The sequence below is a fragment of the Cololabis saira genome, chromosome 16, assembly GCF_033807715.1.
Source record: "Cololabis saira isolate AMF1-May2022 chromosome 16, fColSai1.1, whole genome shotgun sequence".
NCBI classification, from domain to species: domain Eukaryota; kingdom Metazoa; phylum Chordata; class Actinopteri; order Beloniformes; family Belonidae; genus Cololabis; species Cololabis saira.
The window spans coordinates 34,924,867-34,944,471 of record NC_084602.1 but is presented as its reverse complement, the minus strand read 5'-3'; the positions used below and the strand labels follow the sequence as shown (position 1 = coordinate 34,944,471).

The 19,605-nt window shown below is 39.3% G+C and overlaps 1 protein-coding gene across 2 annotated transcripts in view; it reads left to right on the top strand.

Moving 5' to 3' along the window:
- LOC133462599 (leucine-rich repeat and fibronectin type-III domain-containing protein 2-like) overlaps positions 1 to 19,605 on the top strand; it is a 219,478-nt gene that overhangs the window by 56,967 nt on the left and 142,906 nt on the right. For both annotated transcript variants that reach the window (XM_061743920.1, XM_061743921.1), the window contains exon 2: positions 5,703 to 5,820. The gene's annotated coding sequence lies outside the window, so the exon portion shown is untranslated. The remainder of the gene's footprint in view (positions 1 to 5,702; positions 5,821 to 19,605) is intronic.

The window sequence follows — 19,605 nt, the reverse complement described above, 5'->3', positions numbered from 1 at the left end:
AAGCCCAGGGTGGAAGCAGGGGTACAAAAGGAATTCAGCTATGAAAAATGGTGGTAGCAGTGCATCACTTAATCCCAACTGTCACCCGCAAATATTTGATAAACTGCCACATTAAAAAAAAGGAAAATGTTGGCAGTGATGCTCTATTCCATCACTGTGAAACTCCACAAAAGCAACCCACCAAGCCTTTACCTTTTCCTGAATTCTCTCAGAATTAACAGAACCCCAAAACCTTTTGAATGTTGGCCTCTTGCAAAATTGATCTAAAGTATGTAAGGCAAGGCAAGTTTACTGTATAGCACAATTCTACAAGGTGATTCAAGGTTTTTCAGAGACATTAAAACACCACATAGTAGAAATAAAAAGCATGATTTAAAATGTAAACAAAAAGAGAAGGAAATAATTGATCAAATCTGAAAAGATCAGTGGTTTGAAATACGATTACGTTTTGAAACTCAAGCTTAAAAGTACCAGTGCAGATTTGGAGGTTTATTCCAAATCTGCACTCCAGCGGTCTTAAACCTGGAATTAAATACCCTGTATTTAAGTCCAGACACTGAGTGTTTCAGCTAATCTGCGGCTTTTCTGGGAGATTGTTGTAATGATCCAGGCGTGGTTTACGACACCTCCAGTCACGGACAGACTCTCCCAAACCAAGGAGAGTGAAATACACTGCATTTCACTGACACGCTGTTTATGAGGTCATGTGTATTATACATATGACCTTTTTCAGTAGGTCACACCTGGGGAGGAACTGCCCTCAGACGCCCTACAAAGATACACATCTTATGCATAAACAAACCAAAGAACAATTGGAGTTCTTCAAAGCAGGACAAGTAGAATCCACATCAACCTCTCCTCTCTCCACCTGGGGCGGAACTGCCTGTCAAAAGCACCACCAGAGACGAATTTGGCCCATCAGGGCCTGGCACAACAAGGAACAAAGGACTCTATAGTAAAAAATTATCACTTTGAGAAAAACCAGAACTGACTCTGTCTCCAGCAACCCTAACTCCATGAGAGAAACTTTAATACTGGAATGTGTGAATTAACTTTAGTTAAGAAACCTTCAATGTGATTTTCTTTTGGTTAAACTACAGTTCTATCCCCATGTCTATCACCATGGTTGAAATATTCTGTTGTTGTTCTTTCCATGCTTTGTAAATGATGTTAGATCCTTCAATAAGGCGTAAGACTTGATGCCATGCAGGCATGAGGAAAACCGTGAGCCAAACAGTGGAAAGACAAACTCCCCTTTAGGAGGGGAGAAACCTTGAGCAGGACCTGGATCATGAGGGGGGGGCGGGGGGCCCTCCTGCCGGAGGCCAGACTGGGCAGAGCAGGAAAAGAGAGAAGAGACAAAAAGGATGAAGGCCAGAGAAAGGAGAGACACAGACACAATGGCTCACCGGTTAGGATGTCAGCAGGCCTCTACCAGACATTCATACAGACAGGTGGAACCAAAGAAGTGGGATGATCAGAGGGGGGGACTGCAGGGCAGCATGCAGCCCCTGAAGCTCTATAAACATGCACAGAAGAGAAAACAACAAAGCAAACTAAAATAACAATGGAGAACAATGATGGTTATGATACACTTCTAATTAGGGTTGCCTATGTGCGTGTATGTATATGTCTGTGTGGCTATGTCTGTGTGTGTGTGTGTGTGTGTGGCTATGTGTGTGTGTGTGTGTGTGTATGTGCGTGTATGTATATGTCTGTGTGGCTATGTGTGTGTGTGTATGTGTGTATATGTCTGTGGGGCTATGTCTGTGTGTGTGTGTGTGTGTGGCTATGTGTGTGTGTGTGTGTATGTGTGTATATGTCTGTGGGGCTATGTGTGTGTGTGTGTGTGTGTGTGTGTGTATGTGTGTATATGTCTGTGGGGCTATGTCTGTGTGTGTGTGTGTGTGTGGCTATGTGTGTGTGTGTGTGTGTATGTGCGTGTATGTATATGTCTGTGTGGCTATGTGTGTGTGTGTATGTGTGTATATGTATGTGTGGCTATGTGTGTGTGTGTGTGTATGTATATGTCTGTGTGGCTATGTGTGTGTGTGTATGTGTGTATATGTATGTGTGGCTATGTGTGTGTGTGTGTGTGTGTGTGTGTGTGTGTATGTATATGTCTGTGGGGCTATTTCTGTGTGTGTGTGTGTGTGTGTGTGTGTGTGGCTATGTGTGTGTGTGTGTGTGTATGTGCGTGTATGTATATGTCTGTGTGGCTATGTGTGTGTGTATGTGTGTATATGTATGTGTGGCTATGTGTGTGTGTGTGTGTGTGTGTGTGTGTGTGTGTGTGTATGTGTGTATATGTATGTGTGGCTATGTGTGTGTGTGTGTGTGTGTATGTATATGTCTGTGGGGCTATGTCTGTGTGTGTGTGTGTGTGTGTGTGGCTATGTGTGTGTGTGTGTGTATGTGCGTGTGTATATGTATATGTCTGAGTGGCTGTGTGTGTGTGTGTGTGTGTGTGTGTGTGTGTGTGTGTGTGTGCGTGCGTGCGTGTGTGCGTGCGCGTATATGTGGCTGTGTGTGTGTGTGTGTGTATATATATGTGTGGCTATGTGTGTGTATGTATGATATACTTCTAATTAATAACTGAGAAAGGAAAGCAAAGGAGGCGTGATGGGCACCGCTTAGTGGATCATGTTGTGCCCCTGCAGCGTAGTTATATAGAAGCATATCTACAACAAAGCTTTTCAATTCAATTCAATTTTATTTGTATAGCGTCTAATACAACAAAAGTTGTCTCTAGGCGCTTTCCAGAGACCCAGAACATGACTATGTTTGAGACAAAATATTTTAGTCTTGTCCTATATAGCTGTAGCTATGACTAAAGTTTACTCTAACTAGAGGCTTTAATAAACAGAAAGGTTTTAAGTTTAGTTTTAAAGGCGGAGGGGGTGTCAGCCTCCTTAACCCAAACTGGAAGTTGTTTCCATAGCAACGGTTCCTGATAGCAGAAGGTCCGTCCTCCAAATCTACATTTGGATACTCTAGGAACTTCAAGTAAACCTGCCCTCTGAGATGGAGAGCTCTATTAAGCACATAAAGTACTATTAGGTCTTGCAAATGTCGCGGAGCTAGGCTGTTTTGGACTTTATACGCAAGTAATAACATTTTGATTGAAGTTTTACGGGGAGGCGATGGAGGGAGGCTAACACGGGAGAGACGTGGTCTCTTGTTGATTCCTGTCAGCACTCGCGCTGCTGCTGCATTTTGGATCAAGGGTCTTTACACTCTCATGCTCGGGCCCTAATAATAATAATAATTAACAGCGCAATTTCAATAGGGTCCTTGCACCCTTGTGATCGAGCCCTCGTTAAATTCATATGTTTACAGCTGCCTCGGACTGAATTATTTAAACGATTCCGTGCCATTCAGCACTAGTATGTAACTCTTGTTTAAGTCCAACGGTTCGTTATTATGCCTTTGGACTGTAAATCAATTTTTTATGTTTACACTTTGTAAAGAGCCTTGGATTGCCTTGTTGCTGAAATGTGCTGTACAAATAAACTTTCCTTGCCTTCAACCTTCCAGCTCTTCTCTATCACTTCTTCCAACCCTTGGTACTTCTCCAGTTTCTTGTTTTCCTGCTTCTTGATATTCCCATCACTTGGGATTGTTATGTCAATCACCACTGCTCTTGTCTGGAGTTTCTAAACCACTCCTGTATCCGGTTGGATATCCATCACCAGTTTTTCAGTTTCAGTCTGGAAGTCCCACAGGAGCTCTTTTATTCTCCAACAGGTGCGGAGGAATCTCCAACATTGACTTTGGGAATTTCAACCCATACAATAATCACTACCTGGTTGTGTTGTTCCACGTACAGTATGTTTTAGCTGACAGCAACTTGCTTCCCGCTATTATGTGCTGGATTGTCTCTTTGCATCTCTGCAGAGTCTGCAGCCGGGTCTTTCTGGTGTGGCAGACCCCGGCCGCTATCACTCTTGTGCTCAAGGTCTGTTTTTGTTATGCTATGAGTAATGCCCCGTGCCGTCCTTCAGACTATCCCTTTCCAGCCACTGGATCCTCACTGGATTTCTGGTGTGTGAGACGTTCACTTAGCAGCTTATCCTTAGGGGCAATCTTCTTGATGTATTTTTGAATATTTGTTGCTTCATCCTGGATGGCTTTTTACGATCCACAGCTCCCTTCTCTCCGCTTCGCGTCGTCCCATGGTGTTAGACTTCATCATGAGGTGCTTTCTTAATAATAATAAAAAAATAATACATTTCATTTGTTAGGCGCCTTTCATGGCACTCAAGGTCGCCGTACAACAATCAAAATACAAAAACACAATTTAAACAATAGAGAACAGCAAAGTTTGCAGCAGAACACAAAAGACCACGTAAGTTGTAAGTGTACTTAGTTGATTAAAATCTCATTTGTTAAGCAAACTTCACCAGTGTGGGGCTGGATTCTGAATGGCTGAAGCTAGAATATGGTAGTTTCATATTTCTGTGATGACAAAAGCAAATTTATCACCAATGTCTCACTGGATAGACTTTACAACAACATACTGTATATAGTCCATTTTCCACTTATTTCCTTAATGTTCCAGTTTACATATGTGCATTTTAAGTTCATACAATATTGTGATTGGTCTGATCTGTTTTTAGTTTTCTTGTCTTGATTAGTGGCATATATCTATGTATGTATGAGTGATACTGTATACCGGATGTCACAATTCAATGTTCCCCATGTTCAGAATTAGGTGGAGATGATCAGTTGGAGGTGGAGGATTGGAAATGTGACATGAGAAAAAATAATCGACAAAAGAAAGTTAATTTGTACATATTCGTGTTTTTACTGCCTTTTTTTAAATAGCTCCCATGATATTATTCCTTTCTCCTCAGCATCTGTTACAATTATTTACAAATTGTAAAGCCAATACCTTACTTAGTTTCCTTACTGAGGAGTTGGCAATGCTGGCAATATAAACGTAGAGCAAACCTTTAGCCTGCATCTCTGCATTTCACAAATGTGTGCTATTTTGAAATATTTCCAATTGGACGGCAAATGCCGAGCGACAGCAGCTTCTACAATTCAGTGTTGCAATTTAAGAACTGGAAACAACAACAAAAAGAGAAAGATGCAGATTTGACAAACCAGAGAAAAGAAATCATAGACATGTAGTAACATTTTTGAAAAATTAGAAAAGATTTTTCAAAACAAATGTAGGCCTATGTCTTTTTTTTCCGGTGCTTTTTGTGTAAATATAAACTGAAAAACAAATAAAAAAAGGACATAGGTTAAGGCAGAAATAAAATGAGCATTAGTAAACTTAATTAAGTAAGCAACTAAATAGAGATTGAATTTCAATTAAATAACTCACCTTTTGCAGCCCGAACCAAAATAGCCCACGAAAACACTGAAAATGCTTTGGATTTCTGCTCAGGAAGGCATCGAGAGGTTAACACTCTGAGAACACAAGAACACATAAGATGCAGATAAATTAACACAAGTGCAGCATCTGTAACAATAAAACCTGCAAATACAGACATGTTCCAAGTCAAATGTCATCCTGAACATGATTCTGCCCCGAGAGGCTGCAGTGAACTCCAGACCTCACGTCAGTTTTGGGCTGACATTTGCTTGACATTAGTGAGTGTAAAAGAGGATTAGAAGTAATACAAATGTCCGAGACTGACAGTTCTAATCCTCTCTTTTTCCCCCTGTTGCTCATCAATGTCTTCCTGTAGGTGAAAGAATGAGCTGCTGAGGTGGGGGACATCTTCCTCAGCACGGACGCTGCAGCAGTCTTCTGTAAAAGGAGGAGCAACACTTCAGATTCTTTGTTGCCTGCAGGAGGCACTCAAGGTTAGTGCACACTACTTTTACTTTATCGCACAAACAAACAAAGTCTGGCTTTGTGGAAACCATGGGAGTGTCTGTTTGTTGGCAGTTTGTGTTGTGGGGAACGGGGATCTTATGAATGGATTTCGGTCATATAGATACGCTAACAGGAGAGCCCAACTTTAAAGGTATGGATAGCAATTACTATGGACATTTATAAAATGGAGAAGATAACGGCATTTATTAATCAGAAATTGGGGAAATTCACCTCATACTGGGAAAATTGGGTCAACTAGGTCACGCCCCAAAGGCCTGATTTTATTTTCTCAAGTCAATGACTGTGTTATGTTGAAAAGATCAGTCTCCACTTGTACATAGTAGTTGTTGGTTTGTCTTTCTTTTCAATGTTTGGACATAAAACTAAAACATTATTACGACATTTAGGACAAACAGATGTATGATGTATGCATAGATGATGTATCGGATGTGAATGTCTAACACTGAATGTCCATAAAAAGAAATAAAAAAAAAATAGATGCACTAACATTTTTTGAAAAGTACGAGCTACTACATAATGTCGAAAAAAGAATCACTCATTTAAAGGAGCTTGAGGCCAGATTGAGGCAGAATTTATGAAAAAAATTTGTATATGTTTTAAGTTTTCTAGTAATGTCAGATGAAGCGTTCCAAACCCAAAAGAATGATTCCTCTAGTGTATCTCTCCGTTGCCTTGAACAGGCTGTGTGCTGAAAAATGTGCTGCAATTCGGGCCCAAATTTCCCGCTCTGTCCTGCGGATGTGACGTCACATGACGCTGCATGTGCGTTCTCCCCGTTCTCCCGTGCCGGCTTCACTGTTGGCTGCAGTACCCCCGACGGCCGTCGTGGTGAAGGGTGGCGCTAGAGAGTCTCATTTCTTAAAAGGAGCTTCATGCTCCTTTAAGAATTCCTCAATGCTTTGTTCCTTCTTCCCTCCCTAAGTTTTTCCTTCCAACCTTGACATCACATACTTATCCCCCCTCATTTCTTTCTTTCTCATATTTGTCTTGCCCCATTGTCTTTATTTCTTAATTTCTTTATTTTATTTTCGCCTTTCCTTCCTTTTTTTCTTAAGCCACCATTTTCTTTCCTTCCTTCCATTTCAATCTCTTCTTTCTTCTTGTATGAATGTCATACTTTCTTTATCATGTCTAGTTTTTTATTGTCTTTATCATTTTCTGTCATTTTTTTGGCTCATTTCTTCATCAAGTTTTTTGTTCTTTTCTCCGTCCCAATCCTTGCTTTCTTCATTTTTGCTTGCTCTTTTCATCAGCTCAAATCTTCCCTCCATCTTTACTCTATGTCCTTCTACCCTTTTCCTTTAATACTTTGATGCTTTCCTCATCGTATGATTTACTTTGAATCCTTCTGTCCTCTCCTTTCTTAATTTTTTTCTAATCATCTGGCTTTTTCCATCCTGGTTTTACTTTTGTCGTCTTTTATTCACTCATGTAAGTTATTCTCTCACTGCACTGCCTCTTCTCCGCCTTTGTTTCCTATGTCCTTCCTTAGTCCGGTCTTTCTTTATTCTTCCTTCCTGCAGTGTATGACGCACTGCTCTTATTTTCATTTGTCTTTCTTAATTACTGTAATGTTCTCCTTTTTCATGCCTCCCCATCCTTTGTTCCTCCCAGCCTTCCTTGCCTCCATCTTTTTCAGTTCTTGCTTTATATTTTTCCATATTTAGTTTCCTCCTCTCTTTTATTTTTCTGTTGTCCTTTTTTAATCCACTCGTAACACCTCATATCCAAAGAAAATCACTAATCACTTCTTCCAAACAAACTCCAAGACTATTGTCCAAGGACTTCTGCGTGTGAAGTCCATGTACTGAGAAGAGTAGTTTTTAATTGCTTCCCTATAGATATCTAGCTCACTGAGGAAGTGGATTAATCGCATTAGACTATAGAAAGAGCGACAATTCCATTAAGGGCTGCCAGACGGTTTCTGTTAGTATACTATGGTGTTGCACATGGTGTAGCCACAGTTAAATGTAAAAGTTGACCGTTGTGATTTCTGGCTGTTTCATATTGATGTCACTTTAAAAAAGCTTTCAGTGAGTCATGTGAAACTCTTGCGTGCCGTGTGCCTTCTCACTCCACATGTGTCATCTCAAGAGCAACCATGTGCACTTTTGTGTGTTGCACGCTCATCACACTGGGTGCAGATATGGTTACATAAAGGATTAATGCACTTTTAACTGTATTATTATCTGTATCATTAAATAGCAGTTATGATAGGTGTGTATCTCTTCTTTATACGATTATCCAAACATGGGTAATTGCAGAACTTAGAGGTAATGCCGCTTTTAACAGTAACATTTGTTGCAGTGTGATATAGTTTAATATTTCCTTAACGTGGACATTTATTTGCCATTTTTATTTAAAATAAGCCAATTATATAACTGTGGTTAAATGCCTTGGACATATTATATAGAGGGTATGAATTGACGTCACTTCCCCACTGGACCAGCCCCCTTACTTGCATTGAGTGGCAAAATGGCTGCAACTAGTGGAGAAGACGGGATAACAGCTGATTATCGGCTTAAATTAAAGTCAGTTGGACTTGACAGTGACCCGTACAGTTACCCCAAGAACCAGTGGTCCATGTTCATTAATATTTGGTACAGTTACCCCAAGAACCAGTGGTCCATGGACATTAATATTTGGTACAGTTACCAAGAACCAGTGGTCCATGGACATTAATATTTGGTACAGTTACCAAGAACCAGTGGTCCATGGACATTAATATTTGGCCACGAATCAAGTTTCCTGATATTTCTATGTACTTAATTTCTATAAAAAAATACTCGAAGCAAAGCTTGAAGGAATACAAAAGTTTTGACGCTTGCTCCTACTTCAAGGCAGGATTTGTTGGCGGCTGTTAACAAATGCCATGCGCGAACCAACTGTTCTCTCATTGGTCAGAAATGAACGTGGAAGAAGTTTCCACTTCCGTACCCCGGGAAAAACAACAACTATGGAGCATCGTAACCGAGTGTGGATAGTTTGTTTCTGTGTGTTTCTGTGTGTTTCTGTGTGGATTCTGTTCTCACTGCAAACGAACCGCTCCAGGTCTGGAATGGAAGCGAGCCGAGACCACCTCTCCTAGGCGATCTCGGCTCGCTTGTTTTGTGCCGCATCCGAGCACGATTGCTATGTACACATATATACATAACCGATGTTTAGGGGGGGAAACGCTCCCTGTTTTGGAACAACTGCTCCAAACGGGACAGGTGTGAAAGCAAAGCACCCTAAGACTTCCTATGTTCAACTCAGGCCTGTGGCCCAACAGCACTAATGTGATGAACAGCTCCTTGCATGTCGAACAATGACAGTAAAAAGGTACTTTGTGTTTTGAAAGATGGCGCAAAGGACCTTTGACCAAGCTCCAATATGTGAAGAGTTGGGAGTTGAAATGTGCTGTCTCACTTGTGGTCCAGGACAAAACAGTGATATTCATTTGCCTGTTGGTTGTCAATGGTAAAAGTAAAAAAAGACAAAAAAAAACAACAACTTTCAGTTAAAAGGAATTGCAACTCTGTGCTGTAAAGAAGAAAAAATGTCTGAGACTGTATTATCTTGAACACTAACATCTGTGGCTGTAATCATATCATTGCAGCGTAATCAAAATAAGAGTGAATATTAACACCCTTTGTCCTTGACACCAGCAAATCCTCTTGCTGCTTTTTGCAAATAAAACTGGCACTTGCCTCAAATAGATTAATATACAATCTAATAAATTATGACAGACTAATTGATGTTCCACATACACATCTTCCTGAAAAGTGCCACCCTAGCTCTCACAGGTGTCAATGAAATATTGATTTGACCTCATTATGTCAATTCCCAACATACTGGCATAGTGACAAGTGGCGCTTAATTGACAGGTGTTATTACAATACTGTCCAAAAACCTTAAGGACCCCCTGTCTCGTTGGCTCATCAAAGTTTAAGTGACATCCACATCTATTTTTCAGTCCCTTGCCATAATATGCCATAGATTTTGATATTCGGGAGCTACCAGAAAAAAATATCTTGGTCAACTTTAAGATACAGTGATTTAATAAAGTTCGTGTTGTCTATGGATTTACAATTTAATTTTCTAATTCTTTTTGTCCGACAAAAAAGTTTAGGTTTTTTAATTACCTTACATGTTTCTGCGATTGTTTTCGCCTTCATCAGAGGTGAATCAGCTGATAAATGACGGGTCACACACACCCTCTTGTGACTGATGAAAGCAAAAGGAATCGCCAAAACATGTAAGGTAATTAAAAAACCTAAAATGTTTTTGTCGGACAAAAAGAATGAGAAAATACAATTTAAGATACTAGGCTATATACTGAAACTAAAACCACAGAATGCTCAAAACAAAATGTATCTGGAAGCAAAATTGAGTATTTAGTAAGAGAACCAGATTCTTTTTTTTTTCTCTCTGTATCTTAGATTCATTGGAAAATTAATAAATAGGGGTCCCTAAGATTTTTGCAAAGTACCGTACATTTATATCAACTCTGACTGCTGGATCACAGCTTCTCCCTTCCCTCCCAATCACTGCAGTGCACAGCGGCAGTGGAGTGGAGGAGAACTTGGTTAGAACATGGGCTTCCGGGTCCAAACTGTTTTAACTAATTGCAGATGAAAGTAAGACTTGCCTTGGGATTTTTGGAGGAATTCTTATGCTCAGTCTCAAATTCATATTGTAACCCATTAGCAAAACTGTAACAAGTTGTTTCTAACGTTTTGCTATCGGTCTAAAACCATTTTCACAAGGAGATCTTAGTATAAAGATTTATTGGAGATCCCTTCTGCATTCAAATCAAATCAAAGTTTATTTAGACGGGACAATGCATAAGCCTATTAATGAACACTACATTAAGCAGTGTAAATACACCGGGTTTTAGCAGAGATGCTAGTTTCCACCCGCAGTCCCCACAGAAAACATAAAAACAATTCAGTCAAACAATACAATTAAACAAGGGAACAAACATAAAACATACATAGTAACAAAATATATTTAGCAGCTTTTAAAAGCAGTATTGATTGTATCTAAAGTGACTTGAGTTTAAAGTGACTTGAGCAAAAAATGCATATTACAATAATGAAATATTGTGGTTGAAGCCCTGGTAGCCCTGGTAGCCCAGGTAGCTGTGGTTGTAGCCCAGGTAGCTGTGGTTGTAGCCCAGGCAGCTGTGGTTGAAGCCCAGGTAGCCCAGGTAGCTGTGGCTTAAGCCCAGGTAGCTGTGGTTGTAGCCCAGGTAGCTGTGGTTGAGGCCCAGGTAGCTGTGGTTGAGGCCCAGGTAGCTGTAGTTGAAGCCCAGGTAGCTGTGGTTGAGGCCCAGGTAGCTGTAGTTGAGGCCCAGGTAGCTGTAGTTGAGGCCCAGGTAGCTGTAGTTGAAGCCCAGGTAGCTGTGGTTGTAGCCCTGGTAGCTGTGGTTGTAGCCCAGGTAGCTGTGGTTGAAGCCCAGGTAGCTGTGGTTGAAGCCCAGGTAGCTGTGGTTGTAGCCCTGGTAGCTGTGGTTGTAGCCCAGGCAGCTGTGGTTGAAGCCCTGGTAGTCCTGGTAGCCCAGGTAGCTGTGGTTGAGGCCCGGGTAGCTGTGGTTGAGGCCCGGGTAGCTGTAGTTGAAGCCCAGGTAGCTGTGGTTGAAGCCCAGGTAGCTGTGGTTGAGGCCCAGGTAGCTGTAGTTGAAGCCCAGGTAGCTGTAGTTGAAGCCCAGGTAGCTGTGGTTGAGGCCCAGGTAGCTGTAGTTGAAGCCCAGGTAGCTGTGGTTGAAGCCCAGGTAGCTGTGGTTGAAGCCCAGGTAGCTGTGGTTGTAGCCCTGGTAGCCCAGGTAGCTGTGAATGAGGCCCTGGTAGCTGCTGAGGCAGCCAAGGTGAAGGTAGGAGTAGAGGTAATCCAGGAAAAAGGAAATTCACAAGGATCCCACGAAGGTGCAATATTGCCTCCCCTGTATGTGCTTTCAGGAAGTATTATGCAATCTAAAAATGGTCCCTGTTGTCATTTTTACAGTCCCTAATGTGTCTGGTCACATATTATCCTTCAGCACTGAATAAAAATAGTCCCTGTTGCAGCCACAGTCTTAGGTTGTTTTGGGTGTCTCTATGCTATTAATTTAATCGGCACAGAGTTTTCAGAAATCCTCACATGCGTGTTGCACCTTCCTGGATCACCATTCCACATAGCTTATGTCTCTTCGCTGTTAAAGCTCTGTTATTCGTCCCGGGGCAGGACATCTAGTTTTGCTCCTCTTTCGTCTTTTTCATTTCCAGACAGTTCCCGCAGCACAGGGGGGAAAAGCTGCAGGAGCAGAACAAGCTGGCTGTGTCATTTTCCCTCCCAACTGCTTTCAGGGCAAAGCATGATATTACCAAATCAAAGCAACTGTGTTTATCTTTTTTTTTTGTTTTTATTGTATTTATTTATTTCATATTACAACTAAAGTGTTTCACTTTTTTTTGTGAGAGAACATACCTTCACTTGTAGACTACTAATTTTTCTGCAGAGGGAAGTTGCTACTGACACTTAACTCTTAATATACGTACACACTGAACTTGGAATTATTATAGTATGCTTAATTGTCATATCTACTGTACAGTCTATGTTATAGGTTTCCCAGTCTTATGGTCACTCCTCTGAAATGTAAGTAGTGTACATGTTAGTGATGCAGACCCGAAAAGGGATGATTTCTGCTTGATTTGCCTCGTTCAACGCTTGGTCCTAATAAGGCAGGATTTGTTGTAGAAATTAAAGTGATGAGGACACGGAACTTTATGATTTGACCGTTTAACGTTAGCTACCCAAAAATCCAACATTACCTGATACAAAATGGGAACCGCAAATCCACGTTTCGGTGCCTGGAATCCAGTTGTTTCTGTGAATTGCAGCGATCCATTTGTCTCTCTCAAGCTTATTTTTCGGTAGTCTGAAAATGATAACTCCGATTTCTTGCTAAATCTATGAGTACAGTCGATCGCACAACAGCTCTTTCCCATTTTAGATGTTTTCCAGTTGCTCAAACTGAAAGTTTATTGTTGGGTCCTTAAATCAACATAACATAAATTCGAAACGAGGAAAGACACAGAGACTGTTACAATGATTTTTAAGGCGCTTTCTGCAGAAAGGGATGCAAAGTCGGAGCCTTGCAGATCAACATGGCTCTCTATGGCTCTCGACGAAATGCTTGCTGGCTCCTTCTTTGCATCAGCTTTTATTGAGAAACTGTGAAAGGAAAATGACCATATAAGGATAGTCAGCAGTTAAATAGACAGACAATGAACAGACGTTGGGGTTACAAAGACACACATGTGACTTTTCAGTTAAAGAGGAAACTAATCTGTGGTATGCAGAAACAAACGGACATCTTTAAAAACAACGGGTCACATAGGTCAAATGTCTTCTTGACTAAAAACAGGAACTTCATGGGGGTCTTGAAACAGATGGTCCAACTAACCCTTAGCTAACCTTTAAAGACAATAAGACAGTTGTCGGACAGTCGACCCCCCCCTGACAGAACTCAGGAAGTGAACTCGGGTGATCTGCATGTGATAGTTTATAAGGACAAAACTAATTCAGAAGTTTAATTAACTTCACATTTATGCTGCCACACAGTCTTTCTGACACTCAGTCTTTCTGTCACTCAGTCTTTCTGACACTCAGTCTTTCTGTCACTCAGTCTTTCTGTCACTCAGTGGGCGAAAACCCGCTGTGAAGTCGCATCCCGTCTATAGTATTGAAATTTAAAATAGGCTTTATTTTTATATGAACTGCATTCTGAAATGTTAACATCTTCAAACTTCATTCTGTTCCACAAAACCATAGTATTTTGAAGTTTTGACTTAAAATGGTGAGCTTTCTCCTCTGCCATGACTTCCATCAGTTCATGAATCCATTCTGGGACACTCAGACTCCACTGAGTGCATCCTTAATTAATATGGCTAGAAGAAGAACACATTTTGGGATTTTGACAAAGCTTGGTGGCCTTACTAGGCCATTGTTTCATTATCAGATCAGTTCATTTTTTTTGGTTATGGTTGTTAAGAGAACTTTCCTAAAAGATGTGTGAAGGCGGTACAGTGAAAACCATGAACTCTATTATACGCCTCCCAAAATAAATGAAACACTAGAACTAAACCAAACTTGACAGTCGAGCACAATCTGTTACATTTTACAGCCATGCTAATTATATACTGTAAAACTCAGCTGAATAATGTGTAATAGAGATGTTTCTCTGCAGCATTTTCATTATCTTCCTTCCTTTGATGAGACAGTGTCGAGTTGGTGACATCCTTGAACAACTCAGCCTCCTGCTGTAGCTGTTTATGAACTTGTCCTGAAACTGTCACCGTGGTTGATAAACAGTGGCACGAGCCTCAGGGTTTCACCATCAGAGAGCGGAACCACATAAATGTCTGATGCTCAAACATCTTTCAGTTGCAGGGCCTGGACACCTGTCCTGCATTTTAGCTCCAGACCCTCTGGGACACACTGATGTGTTTTCCCTTTTCACCTGCCATTCAGGAGGAAAAAGACTCACGTTAGAAGTAATTTTTTTGTCATGATTGCATTATATCAGTCTTTACAAGACATGGTTAGATGCTTCCTGGAGGTACGTTTTTTTTGTAGTTTCATTTATGGCACAGTGGGCTGTTTCATGTGATGCCTGATAATGTATTGTAATTTATGTAAACACACAGGAAGAGAGATAGAGGTGAAATGCAATACATTATGTAGTATTTATTCTATGTACTGTATATATAGACATTTAAAATAGATGAAAAGTTGGAATGTAGGCTGTCATCAGAGTCCATTAAGCATGGTCACCCTTTTGTTAGCGTTGTCCAGAATATTAGATGAAAGTGGCTAAACCGGGGCCGCTCGGTGGCGCAGTGGGTTAAGCAGCGGCTCATATACTGAGGCTACAGTCCTCCTCCTGCAGCGGTCGCAGGTTCGAATCCCGGCCTGCGCACCTTTGCTGCGTGTCTTCCCCGTTCTCTCTCTCTACCCCTTTCCAGTCTGCATCTTCAATAAAGGGCCACTAGAGCCCAAAGAAATCTTTAAAAAAAAAAAAAGAAAGTGGCTAAACCAGGGGTCGGCAACCCAAAATGTTGAAAGAGCCATATTGGACCAAAAACACAAAAAACAAATATGTCTGGAGCCGCAAAAAATGAAAAGTCTTGTATAAGCCTTAGAATGAATACAACACATGCTGCATGTATCTATATTAGTTATAACTGGGGGAATATTTTTTTTTTCATTATGCACTTCGAGAAAAAAGTCGAAATGTCAAGATTAATGTTGAAGTACAATCTTGAGAAAAAAGTCAAAATGTCGAGAAAAAAGTTGAAATTTTGAGAAAAAAGTCGAAATATCGAGATTAAAAAGGAAAGGAAAAAGTAAAAAAAAAGGAAAAAATAAGGAAAAAAAATAGAAAAAAGAAGAAAGAAGAGAAAAAAAGGAAAAAATAATTTTTTTAAAAAGCTCCAGGGAGCCACTAGGGCGGCGCTAAAGAGCTGCATGCGGCTCTTGAGCCGCGGGTTGCCGACCCCTGGGCTAAACCCTATTTAGCACACTCAACATATCCTATGATATAGTACCTCCTAAAAGTAGTTTATAACTGATTTTCCATCTTGCTTTGCGCTCAAGTGGACAGAAAAATTAAGCAAATAAACCCAGATCAGTGAGAAATTACCTATGAATCTAAGCACGTAGCCATCTGTTGACAATATAGCATTGGCAATATATTTAACCTACAAGCTGACAGCATCTTGACAGTGTAGGAAGAAAAGTATGTTTAAGTTGCCTATGCATCACATTGTGATCACATTCACAGTCAAAATGATTACAAAGACATTGTTTTATATTTGATTAAATTTTGACTAAGTTGAAAAATGACTTATGTGAAAAATAAATAATATTTTCTGCATTTTTGCAGGTTTTAACCATTGTTGGTGGCACGAGGCATATAATTAGCTGCAGTGAGAAAATGTTGTGTAGCACAAAACAACGTCAATGTGCATCTTATTTAATTTGACCAATTATTAAAATGTATATGTGTCCTTATATAGTATTTATGCAACCTTCATTGCAGAGATGGCTATCAATGCTATGGATTGTTTTGTTTTATAGCAAAACTGAGCTGATGATACCACATGCATGTTTGATTGCAGTTTCTGTCAATCTGGGTTAAACTCCTCATGATGATAAAGGGGACACGGATATTTTTAAGTTCACCATCCTTTAACTTTCTTTTAATCCTACATTACATTTTTAGATGCTAGATATTAATTGACTATTAATCTAACGTCCAAAGTCATGGGTCCCACTAGGGGTGAAAGCGCAGTATTCCAGCTACACTGCAGATTTGATCCATCCTCAGCATGACCTTGGGAAACATTTCAAGGCAAGGCAAGTTTATTTTTATAGCACTTTTCATATAAAAGGGACCATTCAAAGTGCTTAACATAAAAACGATTTTAAGAAATGCATTAAAAAGTAAAAGAGTTTAAAATCTGAATTAATGACAGACAGACGTAAATTAAGCAGCCCTCATGCATTCTGGGAGGTTGTGTCACAGGTAGCCTAGTGTTTGCAGAGATATATATATATATATATATATATATATATATATATATATATATATATATACAGTAAAAAATGAAGTTTAGATGAGGTTGGAGATTTATTTTGGCAAAAAGACTGTTCAGAAATGTATAAGCCAACAGAGATTACAAATTCACCTGAAAGTTTCAAGATCATGTGGAAATCACAAGACAGTAATAGTCAGCTTCCGCCTCACAAACAGATATTTTCTGTAGATATATAATGTGTCAATGGTGTATTATTTCACATATCCACCAGATTGTCGTTGTTGGGTTATATGGAAAACATACAGAAAAGGAGAAATGTTAAAAAACTTTCGAGAAATCGTGGTACAGTCAGAACCTCATTAAAGATTCACCTGATCCTACAGAGTTCATGAATCCAGTATGCCTTTCTACCCAAGAGTGAGCTCAACACAACACCACATGCAGGAGTGAGAACCACTCTCATATTCCCCAAAACGATGTTTATCTATGCACTTCATCTTCAAGGTCTTTTTGCTCCTCCACTTTACAAAGCAGACCACACTATGTTCACCACAAGCATGATGCATCATCAAAATGTTAAGTTGTTCATTTTGCCCACAGAGACAAAAATGTGGTGGATTTGGTAACCAGTTTGCAATGTTAAGTGGTTTTGCATCATCCAAATGTAGCAATTTTTCTAAACAATCTGAGCTTCAAGGAGATGGAAACTGTGGGGTTTCCCATCTGTCCAATTTATTCTTTCATCTTAATAGCTTTCTGTAACTTTTGTGGAATCTTCACAACTGACAAGCTGCAATTTTAGTGATGGCTTGTTTTCAGTTTACTGATTTGGTGGTGACGGCTTCAACTATACTGTTAATGCTCTTTAAATGAATGCAGGTTTATCTGTTTGATAATGAAAGAAAGATTGTTAGTTGTGGAGTTAATGCAGTTTAGAGGGAAAGATGTTTCATCGTGATTTCCACAGATGCTAAAACCACATCACACAATTTTAGTATTGTCCTTTTTATTACTTTTTTCTTTGAAGCGGCATGTATTTGTACGGCATTGTATGTATTTGTACTTTAGATTTTTCAGGTGCAATAAGATCATAATATTTGACCACATCTTCAACCACTGAACTATCTTGACTCCATTGACTTAATTATTGATCATTGATGATTAACTGCAACTGCATTAATATGATTTACTTAAGGCAAGGCAAGTTTATTTCTATAGCACAATTCAACAACAAGGTGATTGACAGAGCTTTACAAACACATTAAAACATAGATAAAAGGCATGATTTAAAGTTTAAACAAAAAAAAAATTTATTGCGAAAATATCTATATGATCAACTAAAACCATTTTCATAATGAACATATAAACACAGAAGCCGCTGCCTGAATTTGAACTGAAAACTATATAGTAAGATTGTCTTCGTTTTCAGCTGTATCCTTGCAAGGCGTTGCTTCTCTACAATAATTTCAACAGAAGGAAGACATGTCTAATAGAATAGCAGGAATCAGTTCAGTTAAAGTAATAAGTTGTTGTGAAATAAAGGAGCAGAATATATAGAGCAGCGTATCTTACAAAGATGGATATCACTTCACTGTCTTATTAAAGCATTCCAGTCTTCAGCTTTCAATTATACTTGAACTATCATCAAGCCATAAAAAGACTGGCAGAATGTGAAATTAGATCTTGAAATATCTTGGCTTTAAACCTTAATGACTATGAGGGAGTAGTTTCCTCATCATTATTAAAATGATGGCAGGCATGCCTTGATTAGAAAGTATTGATTCAGTATAAAAAGCCAGGTCTAGGCATTTTCTGCAGTCCTTTGAGGGGAAAAAGAGAAAAATATACTCTCAGATTTATGGCATGGAATTTCTGCCTCTCAGTCATCCATCTATCTGAAAGGAAGAGGCTTTCTTGAGTACAAACTCACCTTACTGGCAGCATTTAAATAGAGCCATCTGTGATTTATTCAGTTAGTTGATACATTTTAAGCGGCATTAAACATAAACTTCTCTTTTTTTAAATGTGGATTCTTTCCTTGCACAATATAAAACACGATGGCAATAGTAATCTCTATTATGTAAATGTTGCATACAGTAGTTACAGAGACAGTACAAGCTGTAGCAGTAGCTGAATGTGAAGTGGACAGCTGCTTTCTCAGAGTGGATATGACTCACATTCACATTCATCTTGTGTGTTAAATCCTACTGATGTGTTGGAGCAGATGAACGTTAGTTATCCATCGTTAACTGGCTTTGGAAATTTAACTAATTAATTGCATTTCAAATTTTGAGCTATCAGCATTTGAGCTGTGTTTTTAGAATAGCGGCCATCTACATGTATTACAACTGTTCTTTCCATTATATAATCAGTCATTGTCCTAATTTATGTTAAATTATGCTTAAAGAATGATCAGACGAAAATAAAAGAATTTGTAAAAAACATTTACTCATACATTCAGATAAATTCAGATAAGATAATAAGCTCCAGAAACTTTACAATGGTTAAACATTGTCTTGGGACAATGATTATGATACCTTCTTTTTGGAAATCCCATACTTTTAATTATATTTTAGGCAGTAGTGTTGGTTTGCATTGATGAATTGAGTAAAGGCAATGTAGTATAAAAACTATAAGTGACAATGATTATAGTAAATTATTTGGGTGGCTAAAAAAATTAAATACAAAAAGTATTATACGCACAGCTGGCAGTGCAAAAAAGGGTAAAAAAAATCATGTTTTATAAAAATAGTGGTATGTAGTGAAAATGGAGCCCAGACAGTAGATAATATTTCAATTTGCAGCTTAGTTAAGCTTGAAATTCTTCTCAGGAGTAACAGTCAAGAGTGTGATGCCACATTTTCTCCTTTCCTACCGCCTAATAAATGCTTTTTTTTATAGTTGTGCAATATCACATCTGTGGCATGTAATGCTAAATATAAGTATGTGAAATATAAACACATTTTTAATTATCTTTTTTCTAGCTTGTGTGACGTTTCCTCACAATTCAGCTACAACTTCAAAAGGCAGATTTCAGGATGTAAGAATTATGAAAGCCAGAAGGTTTATAATTATTTTTTGCATTTTTTAGGCCCTTGTTGTGAAACTACCACATTCTACTTCTGACTAATGTTCTGTTGTGGTTCTGTGGTGTAAGACTGTGTTGCCATATGATAGTAACGCACAAAA